The sequence below is a fragment of the Acartia tonsa genome, chromosome 11 (genome assembly GCF_053477335.1).
Source record: "Acartia tonsa isolate MP-2025a chromosome 11, ASM5347733v1, whole genome shotgun sequence".
Classification (NCBI taxonomy): Eukaryota; Metazoa; Arthropoda; class Copepoda; order Calanoida; family Acartiidae; genus Acartia; species Acartia tonsa.
Window position 1 is genome coordinate 30,672,999 of NC_137270.1, and position 11,079 is coordinate 30,684,077.

The 11,079-nt window shown below is 30.3% G+C and overlaps 1 long non-coding RNA gene across 1 annotated transcript; it reads right to left on the bottom strand.

Moving 5' to 3' along the window:
- Positions 1-2,869: 2,869 nt before the first annotated feature.
- LOC145332097 (uncharacterized) lies at positions 2,870-6,240 on the bottom strand. Its single transcript, XR_013884026.1, has 4 exons — positions 6,171-6,240; positions 5,397-5,452; positions 3,894-3,986; positions 2,870-2,965 (listed from the first exon to the last, which is right to left on the bottom strand). It is a non-coding gene; the product is annotated as an uncharacterized LOC145332097 (long non-coding RNA).
- Between the last annotated feature and the right edge of the window lie 4,839 nt (positions 6,241-11,079).

The window sequence follows — 11,079 nt, forward strand, 5'->3', positions numbered from 1 at the left end:
CCAAGTCATTTTGATTAGATCTTTAAGATAAAATTTTTTTTTCAAAAGAGAGAAAATAAGTTAAAACCTTTCAAAATATAAATGCTTTGTTTTTGGTCATCATAATACATTTAACTTTTTAATTCACATAAAATTGCTTTTTTAGAAGTCTTTTATTGAAATTAGATAAGACAAAACATACTAATTTCTTTATAAGTAATATACTGTTTTTTGGGAAAGAGGTATGGAAAAACAATTGTTTTTCAAGGACCGGGTTCTAAGTTGAAGTTTGAAATATAATTAAATATTGAATAGGGATCTTAAAGGGCAAGCAATTTATGTACATACAATCCCAAATATGATAAACAAAATTTTCGTATGGATGAGAACCGGTTCTTATCCACCGGATTCAAATGAATACGAGAGTAGTTTTAATGTTATGATTGTACATTTCTATATTCGTAGAAAACTGGATATAATACGATGCCAGACATAGTTTTTTCGTATGCATGAGAACCGGTTCCTATCCACCGGATTCGAATGAATACGAGAAACAAAATTACTTCTTCTTTTAATTAAAATTGGTGGCTTGGACACTGCTATTTTGCATCAAACCTATTTCCTTCTATTCTTGTTCTTGTTTCTATCAATTAATTGTAATTAAGCCACAATATTTTTGTATATCAAGGCCGAAGGACCTCATTTATTTATATTTCTCACGGACTAAATGACAATTTTATGTTTTCACAAAGTAACAAACTGTATATTCTTAAAAATAGTCACAATAAAGAATAAATAAGGAAAGCAACAGTAAAAATCAAAGCTTTAAATTGAATGAAAGCTGCATATAATTTAAGCCGTTCTTTTAGTAGAACAAAAGTATTGCCTTTAACCCACTTATCCTTTACTAGAATTTAATAATAAATATTTTAATTTCACTTTTGGTTCAGGGAGTTTTAAATCAGAAAAAAATACTCTTTAGTTTATTATCAAAATTACCTAATTAATTTTAAAAAACAATCACCATTAAAATTCTGTTTGATTTTTTATTACCATTCTGCTTTTGCTTTCTCAGAAATGTATATTTTATAATTTTCCTGTTTATAAAAATTAACTCATTGAAATATTTATATTTAGAACTAGGTGTTTTGAATATTTTGGTGTTGCTACTTTTTAAGCACATTGTTGATAATATTTTTAAGAGAGTAATAAGATAAAATTTATTGTCCTAACAACCAAACTAATTTCATAGAGAGATATATGGGACACTAGGCTATTTATTACACTAGTCCCCAAAGTTTTATGATAATGTTTTCTTCTCTGGTAAATTTGATTAATTGGATCATTAAGTTGAGTGTTAAAACGTTTCAGCCACTTATTTTAATCTGCATATTTTTGTGTATCATCATTGTGTATGTACATCAATTTATCGGCCATTGTTTTATTCCTTTAGATCCCAGGGCTTATATAATAAATTAATCGAAGTTTTGGCCGGGTATGTTCAGTTCAGAAAGATCTCAAAAATGATTGGATTTTAAAGCATATTTGTTTAGATAAGTTGTGAGCTCTTCTGAATTTGTAACCCTCCTCATAATAAACTGCCAAGGAAGGGGGAGTACATACAACCCCCCTTAAGGAGTTTGTGTGTGTGGGAGGGAGGGGGGGGCTTGAAAATGCCCCAAATTTATAGAAGCTACGCTTAAATAAATTGGAACTTTAAAAAATTCTAGTCATTGTTTTTGTCTAGCTGTGACCTTAAGAAAATGGTCCACTTACAATATTTGTCAGGGAAGTATCAACGGAAAATATCATTTTTGTAGTAAATTGAAAATATTTGGCTGGGGGGGGGGGGTTAAACCTAGCCCCAACCCTGTGGGGCTACCCAGTACCCAGTATATTCTATCCTAACCTGACCGAATGTATCGGACAACCCCCACCCCTATTTTTAAACTTTTTTTCCAAATATAAGTAGGGGAAAGAGAGGGGGGGGGGGGTATCAACAAGGTATTTTAGACAAAAATGTTAAAAGCAAATTAATGAAAGTGTTAAAGACCAGACTGCTGCAAATTTGTGTTAAAAAAATGAGGGATTATCCATCTCTTTTTTAGGGGTTTTCATTCCCACTTCTCCTCTCATCTCCCTCATTTTATGACGTCATATGGATCATTTTTTACACAATAAATTGACCTACTAATCAGGGATCTTAGGGGATAATATAATGGACGATAGATTGATTTATATTTCCAATAATGAAAAACAAAATTACCCCTTTAAAAGATTTATCTCACTGATAAAAAGTTTGGACATCGAATAAAGATTTAATGAATGTCCCCATTTTTTTTACTCCATCGAATTTGAAAGTGTATACTTAGGTTTGTAAAATGATTTAATACGCCATTGTCCTCTCCCTCACTGATATTAATTATGTAATTAAAGTGAAACTTTTTAATTCAAGTTTTATCTTAATTAAATCTATAATTTTATAAATAGAGTTAAAAAAACAAGTACTATAATATAATGTTGTGTAGAAGCGAAACTTTGCTATAGATAAGTTCAATATAAAATCTTGTTGGGCCATAGCCATTATAAAAAAAATACGTTCTCCACTAAACAGTTAAAAAGTGCCCAAACGAACAAAGAAGCCCCTCTTAAAAAAAAAATAATAGGGTGGGGGAGGTTTGACGTCTATAACCACGGGGGAGGGGGGGGGAGGGGTGGCCCTAACCCATCTTGGCCTGCGGACGAATCTGTAATCAATATAACCTAACCTCACATCACCTAAAGTAAATCACAAACATACAAAAAAATAGCCACCCAAATTTCAATATGTTTTAAAATAAGCGAGGGTTAAGATTTTTTTGCTCGACTGGCACTTGAGGGAAATCACCTTTCCTTTTATTAAAGTCTACATAAATGCCTGTATCTTGATTCCAGTTGAAATCATCACTGGGGCTGGTATGTCAATCCCAGATGAACGGTCTGACCTCTGGAACAAAAGTGTCAATAAATCACAGGTAAGCACATATACATACGACTATGTCCACAAGCAGCGCAGCAATAACATAATCTACATGTGATTGGAATGATTTTAGTAAAAGACTTTTGGACTATTAGAACTATCAATATACAAGCGTAAATAATTTTTGGGGCAACATCTGTGGACAAACTGACGTAATAACAAATATCTATTGCTTATAGAGTTGCTATGCATATAATATCTTACTGTAAATATTACGCAAATTTACGCGAATGGGCCAAAATCTTAAAAAAAACCGAGGGACCAATGGATATTAAGTGAAATAGAGTTGCTATTCTTATAATATCTTACCGAAACATATTTCATGGAGGAACACAGTAAAAGTGTCGGACTGATTATGACGTAAAAACAAATTAGCCAATGAGAGGCCATTAGTGACCAATGGTAAAATTCATAGTGGCCTCTCATTGGCTAATTTTTTTTACGTCATAATCAGTCCGACACTTTTACTGTGTTCCTTTATAGCTTATGGAGGAAAAATAACCCGCCCCTCTTACAATTTAATAAATTATAAATATAGAGGGGAGAATAGTGTAGTTTTTGTTTGTTTGCTTATTACTTTAGGTCCCATATGGGTTAAATATATGAGAAAGAAACTACTTTTTCAATTTATCAAAAATAAAGGAAGGGGGAAGGGGCAGTCATTGATCGTTATTCACATGGAAAAGCACCAAAATATCTTGCCATAAAATCATATTTAGTGATAATATTAGGCCGATATCAAATGCTTAAAGCTATTGTTTGAACAGAATAGCCGACGGACTGATGGAAATAAAATATAGAGTTGTTATGCTTTCAATCTTATTATAAAATAGTGTTAATTTAGAAAAACAGGTTAAAGAGTAAACGGAGTTGCAAAGGTTATAATATCTCTTACCATGAAATCATATTTTGTAATAATATTTGGGCGTAATCTTTCTGTTTCTTCCACTAGTTGAGGTCCAGGATCTTCTTGTAAACTTTTTAACACCTTAACAAGAAAAATTTTGAAGCTGGTAAAAGAAGGGAAAAATTAAACAACTTTTAGCCGAATTTCCTTCTAATATGACGTCAATAGAAATAGTTTTTCCAAACGTTTTAACACTTTTTTAGGAGACACTTTTACCTGCTTTAAGATTTTCGCCAAAGAATATAACATACATTTAGAAAGTTTTTTTCGTCGATTTCCCTCAAAGGCCTAGAAACAAAGAACCCCTGCGCCAGCAACTAAAGAACCCCTACCCAATTTTTGGATAAAAATGAAAATGAAAAAGGGGGATATTCTTTGTGTGTTAGTGTTTTGGTTATATTTGTTACGGGATAGCCCAGCTGGTTTAGGGATTCCCGCAGGGGTAGGACATACAGGCGAAATCTTCCCCCTCTCCTACTTTTCAATTTATTTATCAAGTTGTGGGGACTACTGTGGTTGCTAGAGGGAAAATACCAGCTTTTTCAAATAGTTTCGTAGATTTTGAACATGATTATCCTCGCTAAATGACAGATGCCAAAACAATAACATTTTAAAAATGTTAAATATGATGATTGATTGATAGGTATAATCAAATTTGGTGATAAATAACAATTTTAATTTTAACATTTTCATTGTTTTCAAATATCATTTCCTTAAATAACAAGCGAATGTGTCCCTAGTCTCTAGGGGCTTGAAAATTAGTCGAACAAGAAACAATTCTATTTCTAAAATAAAGCTTTAAAATTATTTTAGGCCTTTTCTGTTCATTCCCATTTTAATACTGGGCCCTTTAAAGATATGGGTTAATCCAATAGTTTTAAATCTTGTGATATCTTTTTCGTTTATGACTGTGACAGTATGTTATTGTACAATAAACAGCAGAATCTGCTTGGCCAAATAGCATCTATAGCAAGATGCCTTCAATACTACCTCAACATAAAATTCCAAATCCCAGCACCCTGCTGTAGCCTTAAATTATTGCACTAGATCAATGCTAAGCTTGCTTGGTGTTAGTTATATTTTATGTTTTTTTTTCGATTTCTCTTGGGAGGGTGGTGGTACCAACCCAAAAATAGGTATAAATCTTCCCATGACCTATGAGTACCTACCCTGTAAAGGAGAACCATATCTATTCAGCAGTTAGGATGATCCTTTGCAACAGACAAAAATCGTATTACTTTATATAATCGGATACTGATCACTCAGCAAATGATTTTATTAATGTGTAATTTTAGCTTTGTTTATGTAATATAATTATGTATAATTTTCATATTAGTGCTATACATTAATTAATAACAAGGATCGAATAGAGATTTATTATTTGAATTAAATTATTTTCCGTTAGTAAAAAATCATCAAATGAAACAAACGGAAAGACTATTGGAAAAATAAATTCTATATGTAGCTTCGCTACTTATAATAAATTTCTACCTGTTGTATACTAAGTTTTAATTCACTTGGTTTTGCCCTCAAATGTCCAAAACAAACTGAAATAGACAAGGATGACACCTTCCATAAAATGAAAAAAATAAAAGCAATAATAGTTAATTATCTTATCGTATTATAGACAGCTTTCCGGGAGTTAGTAAAATGAAAAAAAGGAAGATTATTTCCAGCTTTGTTGGACCCAAGGGATCAAAGGAAATTTATAATAAACTTGTAATGATTTTTCAATTTTTATTTTCGTATTCGTGGAAAATTATCTGTAATACGATGCTGAACATGAATTTTCAGTAAGGCAGAGAACGGTTCTAATCCAGCAGATATTAATCGGTTTCAAAGCCATACTAGAATATTTCTTTAATTTTGATTTTATTACCCATAAAAAGTTATCTATGATACGATGCGATATATATATGGTATATGATTTTCTTTCTATAAGATGAGTTATATAGAAAATACTGCAGGGGAAATCTTCACAAAAAATCAGCAGTTTAGTAATGATATTATCATAGAACTGTAAATTTGTAATGGGACAAAGTAACTCAAAAATCAGCAATGTGACGTCATAAAGTTGAGGGATTATCCATCTCTTTTTTTAAGGGTTTTCTTTCCCAATTCTTCACTTCTCCTCTCATTTTTATGGGGTCTTATGGCTGATTTTTTAGTCACTTTGTCCCACTACGTAAATTTTCATAAAGAACAAACAGACATACTTTATTAAAATTAGAGTAGCTTCGTTCTAAAATATTTAAAAGAACTTACCAAAAATGCATAATACTGTTAAACGTCCAAAGCCATACATTTTTATTTTATTATATTATTTTTACTTCCTGAAAAATACATAGAAAATTTTAGATGAATAATTCGGTATTATTTAAAATAAAACAAGGTAGATAACATCTATATTCCCTAACAGCAAAAAAACTAATTATAAATGAATTTCCGATTAATATTATGTATAGCATCGTATTACAGAAAATTTTCCACGAATATCAAAATAAAAATAAAAATGATAATACAAGTTTTTTTAGACCGTGCCTTCACTTCATTTTAATTTTAATATCCGCGGAAAGCTGTCTACAATACGATACGATAAATTACTATCATAATATAAGCTTCATAGCCAAACAGACAAAGTTTTTTTCGTGCATCTATCTTCATTAGAAGCCTAGTTACTCCCAGCACTTTTCTAACGTACGAAAAAAAGACCTTTATGCCTCCAATATTTTAGTTAGTCATTTTTAATTTATTATTATTTTGTTGATGACATTTACAGCATGATATAATACATCAAGCAGAAATTATAATTTTCACAATTGGCTTCAGAATATCTAAACTAAATATAAAAAAATTCATAAAAATGCTTTAAATGTAGTCTTAAAAATTAAGTTCTTCACTTAAGCTAACATATAATATATAGATCTACATATGTGCTTATTCATTCTATAGCTATTATTCTATGTAAAAACACAAATCAATTAAAACTGCCAATGGAAGCTTTAGTACGATAGTTTTCACATGTAAGGAGCGATTAACAGTTTTTGTTATGTTTCATTTTTAGTAAGTGTAGCATTATATATAATTCGGTTATTTCTGCATGATTATTTGTTTGTCAAAATATTTCTTTTTTTCAAACATTTAAAATCATTTGTTTTAAAAGGCTTTGATGTAACATGAAGGACGTCCAAGCCTTTTCTTGGGGAGGTGGGGGGAATAAAATAAGGGCATTTAATAAGGTTTTAGGTGGGGTGATGGGGGAATAATGTAATTCCAAATTTTCTCTTATAAAGGAAATTTTTTTTAAATATAAATGTTTTCATTCTTTTCATTGGATTAATTTGTGTTAGTTGTTTTTCTTTTTGTTTATAATATTTTAATTTACTACTGAAAGTAACAGAGAACAAAATTAAAGATTTCATTTGGTTTGTAGATTCTGTTTTTAAGCACTTGCATTAGTAATGAAATTCTTCTATGACTAATCCCTGCGAAGGGCTCTATCCCCCCCCTTATTTTCAATTTATTTTAAAATAAGTGGGGGGGGGGGAGGAGTTATCAGTGGTCAAAAGGGTACTTTGTGTTATAGCACCTGACATAATTTCAAGTTTTATAATAATTTTAAATAATTTTAAGTATCCTTATACTTAGAACTTAGATGTTTGATTTTATATTTATTTTAGAATTATTAGAAATTATTAGAAAAATAATGAAGTAATTAATCAAATAAGAATAAACATTGATCGCATCGTATTATATACACCTTTCCTTGGTTAGGTAAAAGAAATATTAATAGATTAATTCCAGTTTTGTTGGCCCCAAGGCTCAAGTTTCGAAGCTATACTGGAAAAAATTTTCTCATAAAATGTTACTTTATTTAACATCTGGTTGAATTTCAAATAGTTTTTTTTATCATAGGCATATTCCTAAAAAGTCTCCTAATAAAAAAATACCCCTCGTACTTTTGTCCCGTACAACACAACACACTGTTGGTGGATTTTGTTACGTTTCGTTGATTTTTATTTTATAATAGCTAGGTAATGGATATATTATTTCTTGGATGTTTTATCAGATTTTCATATTCTTTAATAAAGTGAAACTTTTGGCGAGTTAAAATAATGACATCCCCGCCCTTCAACCCCATTTACCCAATCCCCTCCCCTCATACTGGAAAAAATTATGTCCATTTTAGCAATCTAAATTGACGACAAATATATCCTATATAATATCCACTTATATTCTAAATCCGTTAACCAGATACAAATAGATAAATATTCGACAATTTTAATTGATGTAAATTATCAAATGATATGTGTAAATTTTTTTAACCCGCTAAGAAAAAGCTAAAAATATTTTTTCTCGTATTCATTCGAATCCGGTGGATAGGAACCGGTTCTCAACCATACGAAAAAACTATGTCTAGCATCGTATTATATCCAGTTTTCTACGAATATAGAAATGTACAATCATAAGATTAAAACCAGTTTTTTTAGCCGGTGCCTCCGGCACCTCGGGGCTAAAAAAAACTAGTTTTAATCTTATAATTGTACATTCTATATCCGCGGAAAGCCGTTTATAATACGATACGAGAAATAACTATTTCGAAATAGAAGAAACTGGATTTAAGCATCAGGAGGATTAAAGGTATCCATGGAAAAATATCGATGAATAAATGTCCATATCTCTGCTAGCAACATTAATTATAAAACAGATTATTTAAAAACAAGGATGAAAACATAAGAAAATTTTTCCTAATAGAGGATTCTTGAAGCTTTACAAAGTGTTTCAAAAACAGGCAGTCATAAAAATGAAGGATGAGTAAAGAAATGGAAAAGAAAATCCCTGCAAAAGAGATGGATAATCCCTAATTTTTATGACGTCACAAGGCTGATTTTTGAGACACTTTAAAAAGCTTCTTATTTCAAAAAACATTACAGCAAAATAAGTATATAATAAGTTGTTGAAAATAAAGTACAATAATTTCCTTGTTTTAAATAGACGTACAGCTACTCTCTGGTAACGATTATAGTGTTGTTAAGGTTTCTAAATTGTACCATATTGTTATAAAAATCTGCATGGCGGACGACCCAACTCTTAATGTACTTAAGCTTATTAATAAAAATTACTTATTTATGTTGAATTATATTCAAACTAAAGTGAAAAAATATTTTGGTGGTTTCACTTTAATTGAGCGAGCGAGCACCCCCCTTCTCCTTATTTTTAGATAAATGCAATATTAGCTTTTAGAATGTTTGTGTTTAACTTTAGATTAGGTTAGGTTAAATTGTGTACAGGAAATTCGGTAGGGTTAAAGGCCACACAAGTAAAAACCACGCAGAGTCAAGTAATCCCAAAAATATATGTATTTTTTTTAAATAAGTCAAGTTTTTCTGTGCTTGCTAGGTACTTTGTGGGAAAGCACAAATGTTCATTTATGTAAGTTTTATTTTATTTAGATGAAAAACTTTTAATTTTTATTTTAAATCCCTATTCCCTATAGATTTCTTTTTAATTTAAACTTTTGATATGTACAATTTTAATTATGCAAAATTAATATTTTTTGAATAAAATTGGTACATAGGATGAAACATAAGTAAGAAGGCTGCTCGCTCATGCTACAGTGAATTAGATTTCTCTATGGTTATAGACAGTCATATAGACGGACAAAATGACAGTTAGAGTATATTCTGAAAGAAAGGGAATAATTGTAAAACAGTGATGAGTATGACAACTCAAGTAAGACTGATTTCTGAAAAAAATATATTCAAGAAAAAAGTGTTTGTTATAAGTAAAGCATCTCTATGATCAAGTCCTAAAAATGTAAGTATGTCTGTAACCAGTATTTAACCAATTTGTGAAATATTTATGTACAAAAAGTTGTTTATACTTATAAATTTACAGTATGCTTAATAAGTTCTAAAACTCTACCAGTGTTTATGTTCATTTTCCTTCCGTCTGATTTTAGAACTTGTCATCCTTGTATTTATAAATATTTAATAGATTACAAAAAATTTCTTTAAGTTTTCTTTCTTCTGAAAATACAAGAATATTACAAATTTTAATAATACATAGATAAGAGCTAGGTTTATACTAGGAAATACACATATATACATCTATGCATTTGCATATAACCTATGTAACTTAAAACAAAAAAACTATGAAGGTAGAACCTATGTTGGTTATATTTACACAGTGCTGTCAGGCCTACTTACAATTTCAATTTTAAGGGGATGTTGACACTACCTATTATTCCCCGTACGCACCCCCCCCTAACTTTAATTGGTTCCCCTAACCCAACCCCCCTTCATTAAATTTTTGGTTAATTATGGGTACTATCCCTTTGGGTCCTTCTAATCTTTACTTAACCTAATTTAACTTAAAATAAACAACAGAAAAAAGTGCAAAATTAGAAAGATAACTAGATAAACAGATGGATTGCTATGAGATAGAAAGACAAAGAGATCGACATACAATAAGATGAACATTTGGTTGTTTAATACATGAACTTATATAACAAACATAAAGATTCATTGAAAATTGATTATATTGAATAATTAAGTTTAAATTAATTAAATATTAACAAAAGAAAAAACTTTTAAAAGCATTTTGAAAGAAATAGGTTTACGTGGACAAATGATATAGGACAATGAAAGAAAAAACGAATATACCGCCCAATTATAATAAATTAAATACATATATAGTTTCAGTTTTTTGATCAGCAGATGACAGAATTAGTTTATAAACTTTTGGGTTATTTCCCTTACAGTGCCTAGCGAGCATAAAAACTTCACCCCCTTTTATTTTTAAAATAAATTGAAATTAAAGGGTTATGTATTTTTATTTTCGCTGAACTCCAGTACCCAATATAACCTAACCTAACTTAAGATAAAACATATTGTTTCTGTTCTCGACTGGGCACCTTAAGGGAAACCGCTGGTAAAATTTACTGTCCAATGTTCCCCTCCCTTCTTGATTTTCTTGACAATTTATTTCACAAGGTCCAAGCCTTTTTTAAAAAAAACCTTAAAAGCTTTATAGTGTTGCCTATAGCAGATGTTGCTTTTATTGGTTCTTTTGTTCTTTAAAGCATAGTGTGACAGTACTGTGACGTAAGGAAGTTTAGACTTATTTTACACTGTGATACTTAGGCATTAATCAACTGCAGGAATAGCCATTA